This window comes from Macrotis lagotis, chromosome 6 (assembly GCF_037893015.1).
Source record: "Macrotis lagotis isolate mMagLag1 chromosome 6, bilby.v1.9.chrom.fasta, whole genome shotgun sequence".
NCBI classification, from domain to species: Eukaryota; Metazoa; Chordata; class Mammalia; order Peramelemorphia; family Peramelidae; genus Macrotis; species Macrotis lagotis.
The window spans coordinates 28,330,176-28,345,806 of record NC_133663.1 but is presented as its reverse complement, the minus strand read 5'-3'; positions in this window follow the sequence as shown (position 1 = coordinate 28,345,806).

The following is a 15,631-nucleotide window of genomic DNA, read 5'->3' as shown; positions in this document are numbered from 1 at the left end:
GGTCTCTTCTGGTTTTAAATTTAGCTATCCTTTGTTCAGGGCTCTGCCTCCACATTGCCCATTCTCCTCTTCATCACCATCATTTACAATCCATAGTTGATAAAGTGGTGACTTAGAAAATTTCACTTCCATAATGCAAGATTCTCATGTAGGAACCATAATGAGAATTGTGGGGCAGCGTTCTATTATTAGTAAAAATTGCAGATTTTTTTCAAGTTCTGGGTTAATTGCTAATAACTGTATGCAATGTTTTCCCTCAAGATGTTTTCCATTATAGTAATTAACTAAGCAGCTGGGATAGCAGACATTAACCATTTGTCTTCACAGTATCCCTCATCTGGGACTTTTCCCAACTCTCTGACAACACAGCTTTATTTGTTGCCTGGTTGTGGTAGTAAAGGAAGTATAGTAAACATAGGAGGTGACAAGGTTGACTTGGAAGTGTATTTTTATCACCCTTATTTTCATTATACGGATCTTTGGGTAAATGGATATTATAAGTCAGTTGTTAAGAGTAAATTCTGTTTAGAAATACATATCTCAAACCTGATAGTTTCACATGTATACAAAAGGATGTTTGGTTCTTGGCATATTCACATAATGAATATTTTTAGGATGATGGGTCCCTTGTGTTTGCTCAAAGGGGTATCCCTTCAGTTCCTTTATTGTGTAGAGCAATGAAATAATTCTTTCAATTTAACAGACGTCTCTGGAGGTTCTACTACAGGCAGAGAATGAACCTTGGATTTTGGAAGATCTGGAGCCAAGACTTATCAGAAGCTACATCAATCAATAAGTCGCTTCAGCCTTCAATCAATCAAACAATAAATCAACAAACATTTATTAAGTGGCTCCTACTACGTATTGCTAGAGCCCTCGAAATGCAAAAACCAAAGGAAAACAGTTCCGGTCTTCAAGGAACTCACAATATGGCTTTGAGAAACCATATATTCACATATAAGTCATCCACCTCACTTTCTCCTCCAGAACTATCTGATATGGATCAGAATGACTGGAAATGGCCCTGGTAGTCATGGTGAAGTGACTTGTCCAAGATCACACAGCAATATGAGTCAAATGTCTGGGGCTGAATTTGAACTCTGGTCCTCCTGACTCCGAGGTCAGCACCCTATCTATTGTGCCACCTAGCTGCCCTTGATGATGGGAGATACTATGAACACAAAGGCAAAAAAATAAAATAACCCTTCACTCAAGGACGTTCCATCACATTGGCTAAATTCTAGAATGATAATGAAGCTACCATAAAAGGCTTTAGGATCAGAGATTTATAACTAGAAAAGACCTTGGAGACCACCTAGTCCTATCCTTTCATTATACAGAAGTCCAACTAAAGCAGGTGACTTGTCCGAAGTCACACAGGTTATATCAAAAAGCTAGGATAGGAATCTAGGTTGTCTCAATCCATAGCAAGTGTTCTTTCCATGATAAAAGATCATTTGAAGGGGACCTGCAAATGCCAAGGGGGGATAGGAAAGATTTCAGTGCTGGGTCATACCCTCCTAACTCCCCGCTAAGGAACTTCTTTAGAGTACAAGTTGTTCATCTGCCTTATTAAATGGAAGGGTCACTTAAAAATCAGGTGATATTTCAAGTCTGTAACAACAACAGCAAAAACAAATGAGTGAAATGCTATGCTAAGGTACCAATGAATACACCAAGAGGATCCTTTACACCAGGAAGAATACAATTTCCAGCAATGAATAAAATGAGTTTATAATTGCTAGTAGAGATAGCTAGGAGACATGGTGGTTAGAGCACAAGGTCTGGAGTCAGGAAGACCTGGATTCAAATCCTGTTTCATATAACTTACTAGTTTTGTAGATACTTATCTAGTAGCAGATCACTTCATCCACTTAACTCTGTCTCAGTTTCTTCATCTGTAAAAAGAACTGGAGAAGGAACTTCTCCCTTCAATATCTTGCCCAAGAAAACACCAAATACAGTCATGGAGAGTCCACCATGACTGAAATGATTAAAGAATAAAATACTTGCTACTATTGCTAAATGATGATGATGATGATGATGATGATAAAATAATTCAATTGTGACAAACACATTGGATGCTTTGAGAGTTAGAGAGAAAACTCCTTTCTTCTGGAAAGAATCAAGAAAGCTTTCTCAGGTGATATTTTAACTGGGCCTTGAAGGATGGGTAGAATTTTCACATACCAGAATAATTAGCAAGAGCATGTCAGGCATAAGGCATGACTTAGAAATATTAAGGTAGAATTTGGACTAGAGGATCTCTGAAATTCCTTGCAACTCTGTCATCCCATCCTTCTGTGGGCCTCATCATCATTTGCATGATCAATTATCTGACAAGTCTTTATTTTTTTTCTCAGTACTTGAGATAAGACTGGGTCCTGGTCCCTGACTCTAAACAGAGAATGAAATTTCAAACATCATCACATAGATCCATCTTTTAGGCAAAGATTGACTATATCCCACAGTGGTTGGTATGACTATTTTTCTAGAGATCTGATAATTTCCGCAAGTAGAAATAAGGAATCTGGGAGTGAGGGGGTGTGAGTTGGGAACTAAGTAAGAGATTTCAAAATATAGACAGACAGGATCATTTTCCCAGAAATTAGAGATCATCCTAAAGAGTTATTGAGCACTTGGTTGTCCCCTTTTCTTTGCAATCTTAGCATGTAACAGGGGCATAATAAATGTTTTTAAATGGTTACTCTTATAATCCACAAGCTACTTTTGTCAACACTTTAACTGAGGACAGAATTTAAGTCATATTAATTTCCTTACTCAATAGAGAATGAACATACATTACAAAAACCAATGATGTGAGATATTTGTCCTTCAATCTTGAAGAAGACTATGACATCGAGAGGTGATGCCATGACAAGCACGTGAATTGGATTGGAGGGGGGGGCTGGGCTAAGTCATCCACCTCACTTTCTCCTCCAGAACTATCTGATATGGATCAGAATGACTGGAAATGGCCCTGGCAGTCATGGTGAAGTGACTTGTCCAAGATCACACAGCAATATGAGTCAAATGTCTGGGGCTGAATTTGAACTCTGGTCCTCCTGACTCCGAGGTCAGCACCCTATCCATTGTGCCACCTAGCTGCCCTTGATGATGGGAGATACTATGAACACAAAGGCAAAAAAATAAAATAACCCTTCACTCAAGGACGTTCCATCACATTGGCTAAATTCTAGAATGATAATGAAGCTGCCATAAAAGGCTTTAGGATCAGAGATTTATAACTAGAAAAGACCTTGGAGACCACCTAGTCCTATCCTTTCATTATACAGAATTCCAACTAAAGCAGGTGACTTGTCTGAAGTCACACAGGTTATATCAAAAGCTGGGATAGGAATCTAGGTTGTCTCAATCCATAGCAAGTGTTCTTTCCATCATATTGTGATGAATCAATATCAAATCAGTTTGAATCTGCATATATTGGATTTATTAGGACCTCAAGGAATAGCAGAGAAATGTTTTGCAAATGAACCAAAGTGCCTGCAAATGTTAAGAGAATAATTTTTTGCAAGTGAATATCCTGGGTATCTTTTCTGATTCATCTTTGGGGCTATAGCAAATCCCAGGAAACCTCCACAAAAGGTTCTGACATAAGACCTGAATTCTCTGTTGGAATAATGATAATTAGCCACCTTGAAGTGACTATGGAAGGGAACCGTAAAGCTTTTAAGGGTCAGTGCCACTCCCAGAAACCCATTTAGAGAGAGTTGTGAATATCTACGCTGTAGTTTCAAAAAGTGTTAAAAGCCACTGGAGGTAGATCATTAACTCTAGATTGAAACTGCTCCTTGAGTTCATTCCTTCATTCATCCTTGACTCCTGTCCAATGAGATGGCATAAAAGCACCAGAGAATTTCCCCATCATCTTTACTGTATATTCAATACCACTTTCATTGTCATTTAAATGAATAAAGAATTCAAGCTGTGCATTGAATTTGTGTGAAAAAGTAAATAAAACCTGTTGAAATAGAGGGTTGGAAGATATTCCTGCAGGAAGATACTAGGGATGAATTAGGAAAATCTGTTGCCCACATACAGAGTCACTTCTAAAGGCCTATTGATCTTACTGCTTAGCTTTCTCTTTCATGGTTAAGTTAACAAAAACCTTCACAAATATAACATTGACAGCATAAGCCTAAAGTGCTTTCTGTAATAAGCCACAAACAACTGAGGATGTTGTATTGACGCTTAGGTTTCAGGCAATGACACACTAAATGACGAATATTAATAGCTTGTATTGATATAAAACTTTTTTTCTTAAAAGTATGCAGCACTTCTTTAAAATTGCCTTATTGAATTCTGTAACAACATAGTGAATTGAGAAATCGGAGAACCGAGAAGCTAAGCTAAGATAATACCCCAAGTTTCTTCATTTTCAATCTAGTGTTTCATCTATTAAATCATTTTTTCCTCCTTCCAACTTCCAAAAATGACTGAATTTCTCCAAATTCTTTTTCAAAGAGAAATGAAAGCAGGTTACGTTTCAGAGACCATTCCTTTGAGATCCTATAAATCAACATTTGGTAGTCTCAAATCAATTACTTGGAAATTCAAGTGACAATTTATATTAAAGTTCAGAGGGAAAATATATTATTCCATTGCAAAAGGGGGAAAAGATTAAAAATCTGGATGCTGAGAGAAGGTATTGTTGAAATGAAAACTTTCTATAATTCTGCAAAATGTTATAAAAATAAAGTAGGCTAGATAAGGGTTAAAATCATCGACTACAATGACAACAGCAATGATACTACTGCTACTACTACTACTACTACCAATACTACTGATAATTTATATTTATATATAACATACTTTAAAGAGTTTTTTACTTACTTTTTGACTTGAGTCTCATACCTTGTGAGGCAGATACTAAAAGTTTTTCTATCCCCATTTTAGAGAAAAGGTAACTGAGACCCAGGGAGAGATAAGTGATTTGCCAATAGCCACAGAGCTAGCCTCTCCTTGAAGTAGGATTTAAGGAACAGTTGGCCTGACTCCAAGTAGTAGTCTCACCATTAGAGCGTACTTGTATGGCTTCTTTAAAAAGAAAAAAAAAAAACAAAGCACAATGGGAAGATTTGATTGCTTTGGAGTCAAGTCCAGATTCCAACTTACTTACGATGTATGAGACCAGCTCTGTGCAAAGAAAAAAATATTTCAAATGGTTGTCCCTTCTCAGTAAGGCTTTTAGAGGACCTGACTTCTTTCAAGTCTCAGCTCAGGTGCTACATTTTCCAAGAGACCCTTTCAGATCCCCCTTCTAGTGCCTTTCATCCTCTCTTATAAGTATCTTGTTTGTCTTCTCGAAGAAGACCATGACATCATGGCATGGGATGAAGCCATGACATGATAGCGAGTTAGAGTTAAATATCTTGAATGCTCATTGGTGAATATTTTGTCTCCCCATTTGGAATGTAAGTTCCTTGAGGACAGGCACTGTTTGCACCTGGCCAGAGTGTGCCTACCATATAATTACCTCTCCATAAATTCTTTGTAATTATTGATTGACTGGCTTAGAGATCCACAGGTAAAAGTAATTCCTTCTTTTACAACTTAATCCTATTTTTTTTAATAAAAGTCTTTCTAGTCTCTGTCTTTGAATCACTTTGGAATTCTAACTGATCCTACCTCTTACCAATACTGGTCCTATGATCACAGGCCAATAACTTAACCTCTAAATTCTGCCTTTCCTCCCCAGGCAACTAACTGTTCAAAACTATCAATTGCAGAGCAAGCTCCTATCTGGATTGGGAAAAGAAATGTCTTTAGCATGAATGAAAGCATGGGTAGGTTTATGTTTTTGTTCAAGGAAAAGGAAAAACATATCTGAAAAATACAATGAAAACAAAAGAAATTAGACCAAAACAAAATTTCAAGAGACATATAAAGTTACTGAGGAAGGAAACCCAGCATGAGTTAGGAGGAGATATTTGCAGCTGTATGGGCTGCTGTGAGCCAAGGCCTAGGCCAATACATTGTACTTTCCTGCTCTTTTTAGAACATGCCTTCCCTTACCTTCTCTTAATCGCCCAGCCCTTTGAAGATATTTATATCAGTGGGGAGGAAAATCCTTTCCTGGAGCTAGAAGCTAACAGTGAGCATCTCATTGAAATATCACAAGGACAAGCCTTGAGCGTGTTCTTTTCCTTCATTTTTGATGAGACATATGATAGCTTCCCCATTCGTATTCCATTGCCAGTGTATTAACCCTTTGACTTGAAACTCCCACCAAGTTGGAAATTGGTATATTCAGCTTAGGTTGAAGTGCCTCCTCGTCGGAGAAATCCAATGGCCAAAACAGAAAATGTCATTCTATCTCTTTCAGATTTCATATACTTCCCATCTCATGAAGACAAAGGAGTAAGTTTGCCTAATAACATCATTGTTTTCTTCTGTTAAGGGAGCTGGAGTGCCATTAACACATATTAAAGTACCATTGATTCCATTAGTGCTGACAAGCACTAAATCCCAATTTCTTTCTAACTAAGCATTAAAATAAATGCAAATGTCCTTTAGCAACAAGTAACATGCTGAGCAACCCTTCCGAAAATAATTTAATATATGAACGAGAGCTTGAGCCTAAGTTTGCATCAAAAGGACCTGGAGTCTAATACTGGGGCCATGAAGGACAGGTGGAGAAATAAATATGAATTTTCTGCATGCACAGAAGCCTTCCAGGAGTGGCATTCTTTATCTCACAGATTAGAATCATAATCACTTTTCACCTTCAAATAGCTCTAACAGATTTTCTATACTGCATTGGCATGGAAATGCAAGCTGGAGGCTCAGAAAAAAAAACGTTTGTTTATAAATGGGAAAATCGAGACATGGGCTATTCAGTGGGTCCTGGATGGGCCAGTGATCTCTGATTTCAATACGGGATCGATACGTCTGGACTTCCCAAGAAAGTAATGAGACACTTGCCCAAAAAGCCCGCTCAATGAGGAGATTCCTTCATATCCACAACTCAGGGGTGGGGGGGTTATGTGGAAGGACCAGGATAGGCTAAAGAGACAAGAAGAGAAGTTCTCCTGGTCCCATTCTAACTAAAAACAGATATAAAATAGAATGAAGTATCCATGCCAATATTAATAGTGATACAGTAAGGCAACATCAACAATAATAGAGGAGAAGTCTGATGCAAATGTCTAGGGGACTGACTTGATAGTCAGAGTGACCTCAGTCTAAGAACTGTGTGGCCCCTGGTAAATTTAATCCTTGAAAGCCTCAGACAGCCCTAAGATTAGGAGTGCCTGATTTCTATTGATAAAGGAATGATGTAATCCAGGGGTTTCCATGCCAGTAAAATCCTAGATACAGACCTATTCTGTGTGTTTGCATGGTACCTGTGAAATAAGAAAAACTACAATTATAACCTTTAGATAGGCCCTTAAAATTTGGACTTTAGAAATATTTCATTTTATTTTCACAATCAACTGAGATATAATTACTATGATAAATCCTGCCTAATGTATGAGGAAACTGAGGCAACAGAAACTAAAATTTGCCCAGAGTCATATTGCAAATAACTGGGGCCATATTTGAACTCAGGCCCTCCTGATCCTGTATTCTATCCAATACTTTACCCAGCTGTATATCCTTTTGGGTAAATCTTAATCTTTCTAGACCTGATTTTCCTCCTCTGTAAAACCAGGGGGTTGGTAGCAATTATAAGGGCTCTTCCAACTCAATCTCCATTATTTCTCGTTCTTTATTATCTGCATTTATGAGAGACTATTTGACTGGGGTGTGGGAATTCATTGAAAGGTGGGAGTTCATTGAAAGATCAGTTTTCAGTGTATCCAAAAAAAATGGGGAAAGGGGCTGCTAGGTGGCACAGTGGATAGAGCACTGGCCCTGGAGGCAGGAGGACCTGAGTTCAAATTCCGTTTCAGTCACTTAATAATTGCCTAGCTGTGTGACCTTGGACAGGTCACTTAACCCCATTGCCTTAAATAAATATTTTTTAAATGAGAAAATAACAAATGCTTGGAAGATATCATGGATCTAACATCATCCCTTCCACAAACAACAAAAATGTCAGCAATTATAAACTCATGTATTTTTAAGGTATTAATAAATCTATATTGTATGAACACCATTGGGATAGGTAACATTTCCTTTGGTTGTCTTCTTTGTAAGGTATGACTGGTGTCTTCCCTTACTCTTTTTTTCTATTACACAATCTTGAATTCTATTATGTTTCAACATGCCTTTGCCCATTCTGCATCTCTCTGTTGTCCTTTTGATGAACCCTTAATTTTAATTCTCCAGAGAGAGCAGTAGTTCTCTGGTATCAACAAAATATTACTGCTAAAACAATTTGTGTCTGTTTCAGTATGGATCTTGAGGTCATATTGTATGGTTTCTAAAAGATTATCCAGTTTATGAGAACTACTTTATTTTGTATGTTGAACCAATCGGCCATGTCTATTCAATATTAATATTCTGGTTATATGGATTATTGATCCAACTGTAGATTTTAATGTGGATAGTAAGTATCCTTCATTCATGTATGTTTAATTGGGGTGAACACTGTTGGGAGAGAGATTGAGTCTATCCATCTCAACCAGACTAGTTGGGCCCCTGTTAGGCCTGATCCCAATTGCTTCTCAGCATAGAAGTTTTAACCTGTTTCATTTGTTTTTTATTTTTAATTTTCTATCTTTTGTTCTGGCTCAATTTAACCTTCTTCAGCAGGCTGGTAACCTTCCATTCCTGGAGGATTAGTCGTATTTATACTAGTCTGAGTGTGGCTACCTGATTGGCTTTAGTTATACATAACTCAGAAACCCCAAATTCAAGCAACTCACCAGCAGCAGGCATTATAGATGTGTCCCACCGCTCCAGACTCAAATGAATTCTGAGAGTTAGATTTGCTTCTTCATTTGGCATGCTCTGGAGCATTCTGTGTGAGAAACCAACCTAACATCATCCAGGAAGAGGGGGAACCAGATTAACTATAGGGAAGGAGACCCTCTTTCTTTTGGATTCTGTGTCGGATATCCTCTAGGACACAAACACCTTTGGAGAGGATGTCTCACAGTTTTCTTCCCTGTTTGACGATAATAAAAAGAGAATAAAGGAAAGTTACCTTTGTTGATAGCTCTTTCAAGGATTCTTGTCTGATGTTGACATATGCATTAGGGACCCCTCACTGAAGGAGACCTTTTAGGATATTATTTTAGTCTAATGAATACTAAATACTTTTTTGAGTCATCGGACAACAAGGAAAAAAGTTTTTCATTTATTCTAGAAGCCTTGGACTTATCCATTATAATCTGTTTTTACTATAATCCAACCAAACCAGATAAGTATATCCCAGAAGGACAGTGGAATCTTGTATTTTCTATACTTCTCTTTACAGTAAAGTTTAAGATATGCTTTGCTATGAAGTATCATTTGGGAATCCTGTCTGTCCTTTTCTCATACTTCCATCAAAAATATCTTCAATACAAATGTAGGTTATTCTTGTATAGATTTTGCAAAATGGGACTGTGGACGTGCAGGTTAGTAGTTACAGACTGATAGTTAACGTTAAGCAATTTAGAGGAAGGATGAATAGGTCCTCTGTGGAGTATTAACAAAGGACTTGAATAAGAATTCAAGGCGTATGTTGTATTTTTATATAAAGGGGTCAGCATTGTGTTTGACACATACATAGATGGTTGTTGTCCTTTGTTCTTAGAGGACCAAAATGACATTATGTTTGGCTCAAGGTACAATGTTTCTGACTGTGGCTGATCAGACCAGTACAAACTTGGAAGGCTCTACTACATGTCAAACACAAATAACCCATGTGAACATTTGGAGTGGAGATGTCTAATTTTGTGCATCTCACATTGCTTTTGAGTTTGTACAATTCTACTTCACTCATAGAGTACAGAGTCTTCTTTGATTTGGGTACACTACGCCAGGTAGTCAGTCCTTTGCCAATGTTTCATATGTTTCACAATCAATTCCAAAGTTCCTGGGAGAGATCTAGAGTGTCCTTGCATTCTTCTGCCCTCCATGTGAGTTCCTGCCTCATGTGAATTCTCTGTAAAATAGTCTTTCAGGAAAACATACTTTTGGCATTTGAAGAACAGAGCCAACCCATCAGGTTTGTACTCTCTGTGGTGCAGTTTGGGTTTCTCCCTCCCCCCAAACACTAAGCTTGTCAACCTCATCCTCTATGTGTAAATAAATGGAAAGTTGGTTCTTGTCCTTCATTACCGAAGAAGACCAAAATGACATCACTGTGGTTGAGACAAATTACAGTGTGTCTGACTGTGATTGATCAGACTAATAGGAGTTTGGAATGCTCTACCATAGGTTGGGCACAAAGAGTCCATGTGATTGCCTGGGGTGGGTCCTCTAACTTACGTCCTTTGAGCTGCTTCCATTCTGCCTCCCTCATAGAGCACAGCCCCCTCCCTGAGGAGGGCATGCCATGCTGGGCTGTCCTGTGCCAGTGTCTCCCAAGCTGTACAATTGATTTTAAAGTTCTTCAGTGAGACCTTCAGGGTGCCACGGTAGCACTTCTTGTGAGTACTTGCCCTGTGTGAGATCTCTGTAAAATAGTTTTTTTTTTTTTTTTGGCAAGCATAGTTCTGGCATTCTAACTACATAACTAGCCCATCATAGCTGCGCTCTCTGTAGTAATGTTGGAGTGTTCAGCCGTTTAGCTGAGAAAGGACCTCAGTGTCTGGGATCTTCTCCTGCCTTCAGAATCTTCCTCAGACGATTTAAATGGAAGTCATAACATTTCCTGACACGGGGCTGGTAGACTGTCCGAGTTTCACAGGCATATAGCAATGAGGTCTACACAACAGCTCTATAGACCTTCAGTTGGTAGTCAGTATAATACCTCTTCTCTCCCATACTTTCTTTCGGAGCCTCCCAAATACTGAGCTCACTCTGACAATGCAAGTGTCAACAATGCATACCTCCCTGGAAAGGACACTGCCAAGGGAAGTGAACTTGTCCACAGTACTCAAAACTTCTCCATTTGATGGTTCCACATATGGATGTTGCAGTGTTGACTGACGGACTAGGTTTTCTTAGTGTTAATTTTTAGACCAAAAGGGGCAGCTAGGTGGCATATTGGATAAAGCACAGGCCTTGGAGTCAGTAGTACCTGGGTTCAAATCCAGTCTCAGACACTTAATAATTACCCAGCTGTGTGGTCTTGGGCAAGCCACTTAACCCCGTTTGCCTTGCAAAAACCTAAAAAAGAAACCAATTGTTAGACCAAAATGAGCACAAGAAGCAGAGAATCAATTCACACTTTGTTGCATCTCAGCTTCAGAGGCTGCATTGAGGCATAATCATCTGCAAACAGAAGATCCTGAACCAACACTCCCTCCACTTTGGTCTTGGCTTGTAGCCTTTTCAAGCTGAAGAAGTTGCCATCAGTGCAGTGGCTGACCCTGAGGCCATGTTCATCCTCAATGAAGGTGTGTGATAACGTGACTGAAAACTTCATGCAAAAAAGTATGGGAGCAAGGACACATCCTTGTTTTACTACATTGGTGACTGGGAGATCTCGAGAGCATCATCCACTATCTAGAACCTGGGTGTGCATGCAATTATAGAACAGATATGGAATACTGATGAACTTCTCCAGGCAAACAGATTTTGACATAATTTTCCATAAACCCTCATGACAGATGTATTAAAGGCCTTGGTCAGATCTAAAAATGTGGTATACAGATCTTTGTTCTGTTCCTGGCATGTTTCCTGGAGTCGTCTGGCAGCAAACACCAAATCGACTGTTCCTCTCTTTCTGAAGCCACATTGGCTCTCAGGGAGGTGACCATCTTCCAGGTGAACCTATTGAGAAGGACTCTGGCAAGCATCTTACCAGTGATCACTAAAAGAGAAGTAGCCCTGTGAATGTCACAGTACAATCTATTCCCTTTACCTTTATAGACATGGGTGATGGGGTATCCATGAATTTTTAGGGTAAAACTCTTCATGACATATAATTTCAGTTTTTGGATGAGCAATGGAACCCCCCATCTTGTAGATCTCAACTGGAATAGAATCAGCACCAGGTGCTTTGCTACTTGAAAGAAACCTAATGGCATTCAAAACTTCTTCTTCATGTGGCACTTCAGCTAGGTAGTCATTGACTTCAACTTGAGATAAATGGTCAATGGCTTCTGCATTGACTGATGATGTTCTGTTAAGAACACTATAAAAGTATTCAGCCCACCTCTTTAGGATCATGTCCCTATTGTTAATCAATGTGGATCCATCAGCACTGAGCAGTTGAGATTCACTATATGTCTTTGGCCCATAAATAGCCTTCAGAGCATCATAAAAGTATGCCTGTAAAGTATGCTGTCAATTTAAGTTAACTTGTCAACAGCATTCAATATTTCTCCATTTGCATTAACCAATGATTTCAAGTGTGGATGGTGTGGTGATGGGTAGTGGAGAACTTGTGTTAGCTTGGTATTATCAGGCCAAAGTTAGCATAAACAGTAGAGAATTGTTCCATGATCTGTTACACATCTGCCTTATTTATTTAAGGCAGTGGGGTTAAGTGACATGCCCAAGGTCACACAGCTTAGTGTGTGAGGCCAGATTTGAACTCAAGTACTCCTGACTCCAGGGCCAGTTGCATTGAGTGAACAATCATCAGCCAAAAAAAAAGTCACATACAATCTCTCCCTTCACTTTAGTCTTGGCTTGTAGCCTTTCCAAGTTAAATAATTTACTGTCCAAACAGGAACTGACCTTGATGTTGTTTTCATCCTTATTGAAAAAGAATGACAACATTGCAGAAAACATTATGCTAAAAAGCATAGGAGCAAGCCTATAGCCTTGCTTCACTCCACTAGTGACTGGGAAAATGTGAGGGCATGCTCCATTATCCAGAGCTACAAAATTTTTCCAGCATGAAACATAAACAATGCTGATGAAACTTATCCAGACAGCCAATTTTGAACTAATTTTGCACAAGCCCTTACAACTGGAGGTATCAAAAGACCTTGGGCAGTTAGACAAACATGGTGCACAATTTCTTTTCTGCTCCTGACATTTTTCTTGAACTTGTTGAGCAGCAGACCCTATATCAACCATTCCTCAGCCCTTTCTAAGTCGCATTGGTTCTCTTCCAGATGATGGATTATCTTATTAAGGAGGACTCAGGCAAAAATTTTGCCAGCAATGACAAAAAGAGAGAGGGAGAGAGATTGTCACAGAACCATGTATTTACTTTTACAGAAATGGAGAAGTAGCTTTACCTCTTGGAAGATTACTTCTTCTTACCACATAACTCAGAAAATTTCAGTAAGCTTTTATATAAACAATGGATGCCCTGCCCCCTTGTAAATCTCAACTGCAATAGGATCAGTACCAGGTGCTTTGTCACACAAGAGGAGTCAAATGGCAATGGCAATCAGAACTTCTTATTTAGGAAATTCAATTAGAATGGGATTGACTTCAAGCTGAGGTATATGGCCAAAGGCCTCAGAATTGATTCATGTCAGTTTGTTAAGAACATTATGGAAGTGTTTGGTCCATCCCTCCAGGATCATGTCCTTTTCACTAATCAATGTGGCTTCATCAGCACTGAATAGTTGAGATGCTCCATAGGTCTGCGGCCTATAAATAACCTTCAGGGAATCACAAAAGTGATTTGGATTGTTATTATCATCATAAAACTGATTTTCATCTGCTTTCTTATTGAACCAAAAATGCTGCATCTTACTAAATTTCACTTGCAATGTATTTTTTTTTCCTTTTTAAAGATTTTATTTATTTTTGAGCTTTTATTTTCCCCCTAATCTTACTTCCCTCCCCCCACCCCCACAGGAGGCAATTTGCCAGTCTTTACATTGTTTCCATGGTATACATTGATCCAAATTGAATGTGATGAGACAGAAACCAAATCCTTAAGGAAGAAACATAAAGTAAAAGAGAGAGCAAGATCAGACAATAAGATATCAATTTTTTTCCAAATTAAAGACAGCCCCAAATTGTCCCTGATTGTTGCACTGATGGAATAAGCCAGTCCATCAAGGTTGATCATCGCCCCCATGTTGCTGTTAGGGTGTACAATGATTTTCTGGTTCTGTTCATCTTGATCAGCATTAGTTCATGCAAATCCTTCCAAGTCTCCCTGCAATGTACATTTTTTTAAATTTTTATTTAAGGGGCAGCTAGGTGGGGCAGCTAGGTGGCGCAGTGGATAGAGCACTGGCCCTGGAGTCAGGAGTACTTGGGTTCAAATCCAACTTCAGACACTTAATAATTATTTAGCTGGGTGGCCTTGGGCAAGCCACTTAACCCCATTGCCTTGCAAAAACCTAAAAAAAATTTTTTTTATTTAATTCAAAAGTGTTAAGTGATTTGTCCAAGGTCATACAGGCAGGCAATTATTTAGTGTGTGAGACTGGATTTGAACTCAGGTACTTCTGACTTCAGGGCCAGTGCTCTATCCACTACACCACCTAGCTGCCCCTGCAATGTACTTTTAATGAAATTAGATGCTTCTGTGTCCCCAGACAAGTCATTTCTTTCCATTTGGCTTATTTCCCCATGTGTAAAATGAAAGATTTGGATTAACTGTGGTGCCATGAAAAGCTGACTAGATTTTGAGTGAGAGGACATGAATTTGAATTCTGATCTACCCTGGCAACCTGGAGAAAGTTCATTTTGTTGGACCTCTATAAAACGAAAGGACTGGACTGAATGAACATTAAAGGTACTGTTACCTTTAAACTCTATGATGACTGGGGCAGATAGGTGGTACACTGGATAGGGTACCACATCAGGAGTTAGGAAGATCTGACTTTAAGTTCAGCCTTACACACTAACTAGCTAAATGGTCCTAGGCAGATCATTTGACCTTTGTTTGCCTCTATTTCCTGATCTGTAAAATGAACATAATTAGAGTATTATCCTTCTAGAACTTTTTTGAGTAGTAAATGACATAGTCATTGTAAAGGCCACAGAGTCTGGAACATAGCATAACACTATGTTAAATGTTAGTCATTTATTTTAATTGCTGTTGCTGTTAATGCCTTTGTTGTAGCCCCAAGCTTCCTACTAGTTTTGAATTCTTTAGCAATGGAAAACATTAAGCCAGAATGACCCCTTGGGGCAGTCTATTGAAAATTGTGGCTCATTTCTTGGAATAATATTTTAAATGACTAAAATAGAGTCCAAATAGTCATTCATATATATTTATATATTTGTTATTATATATTAAATATATATATATATGTATTTGCTTGTCTGTTTATTTAAAAACCAATACATCAGTCCATGGTCCTCAATTAACATTATATTAAATTAAGTAGATGCTCATCAATTGGGAAATGTGTAGTACATGAATATGATGGAATGCGACTATAAGAAACAATGAATATAATAGAGAATTATGAGAAATCTTATATAAATTGATACGAAGTGAAATAGGCAGATGCAAGAAAGAATATGCATAATTACTACAAAAATCTAAATGGAAAGAACAACAAAACCATAAAAATGGAATGCAGTGAAATAATAATAATAATCAAGTTGAACCTTCAGAGGAGAAATGAGTAATGAGTAACTTTGTCCTAAACCTTTGAAGGAGCAGGGCACCGTGAGCATAAAATACTGGGAAAGGTCC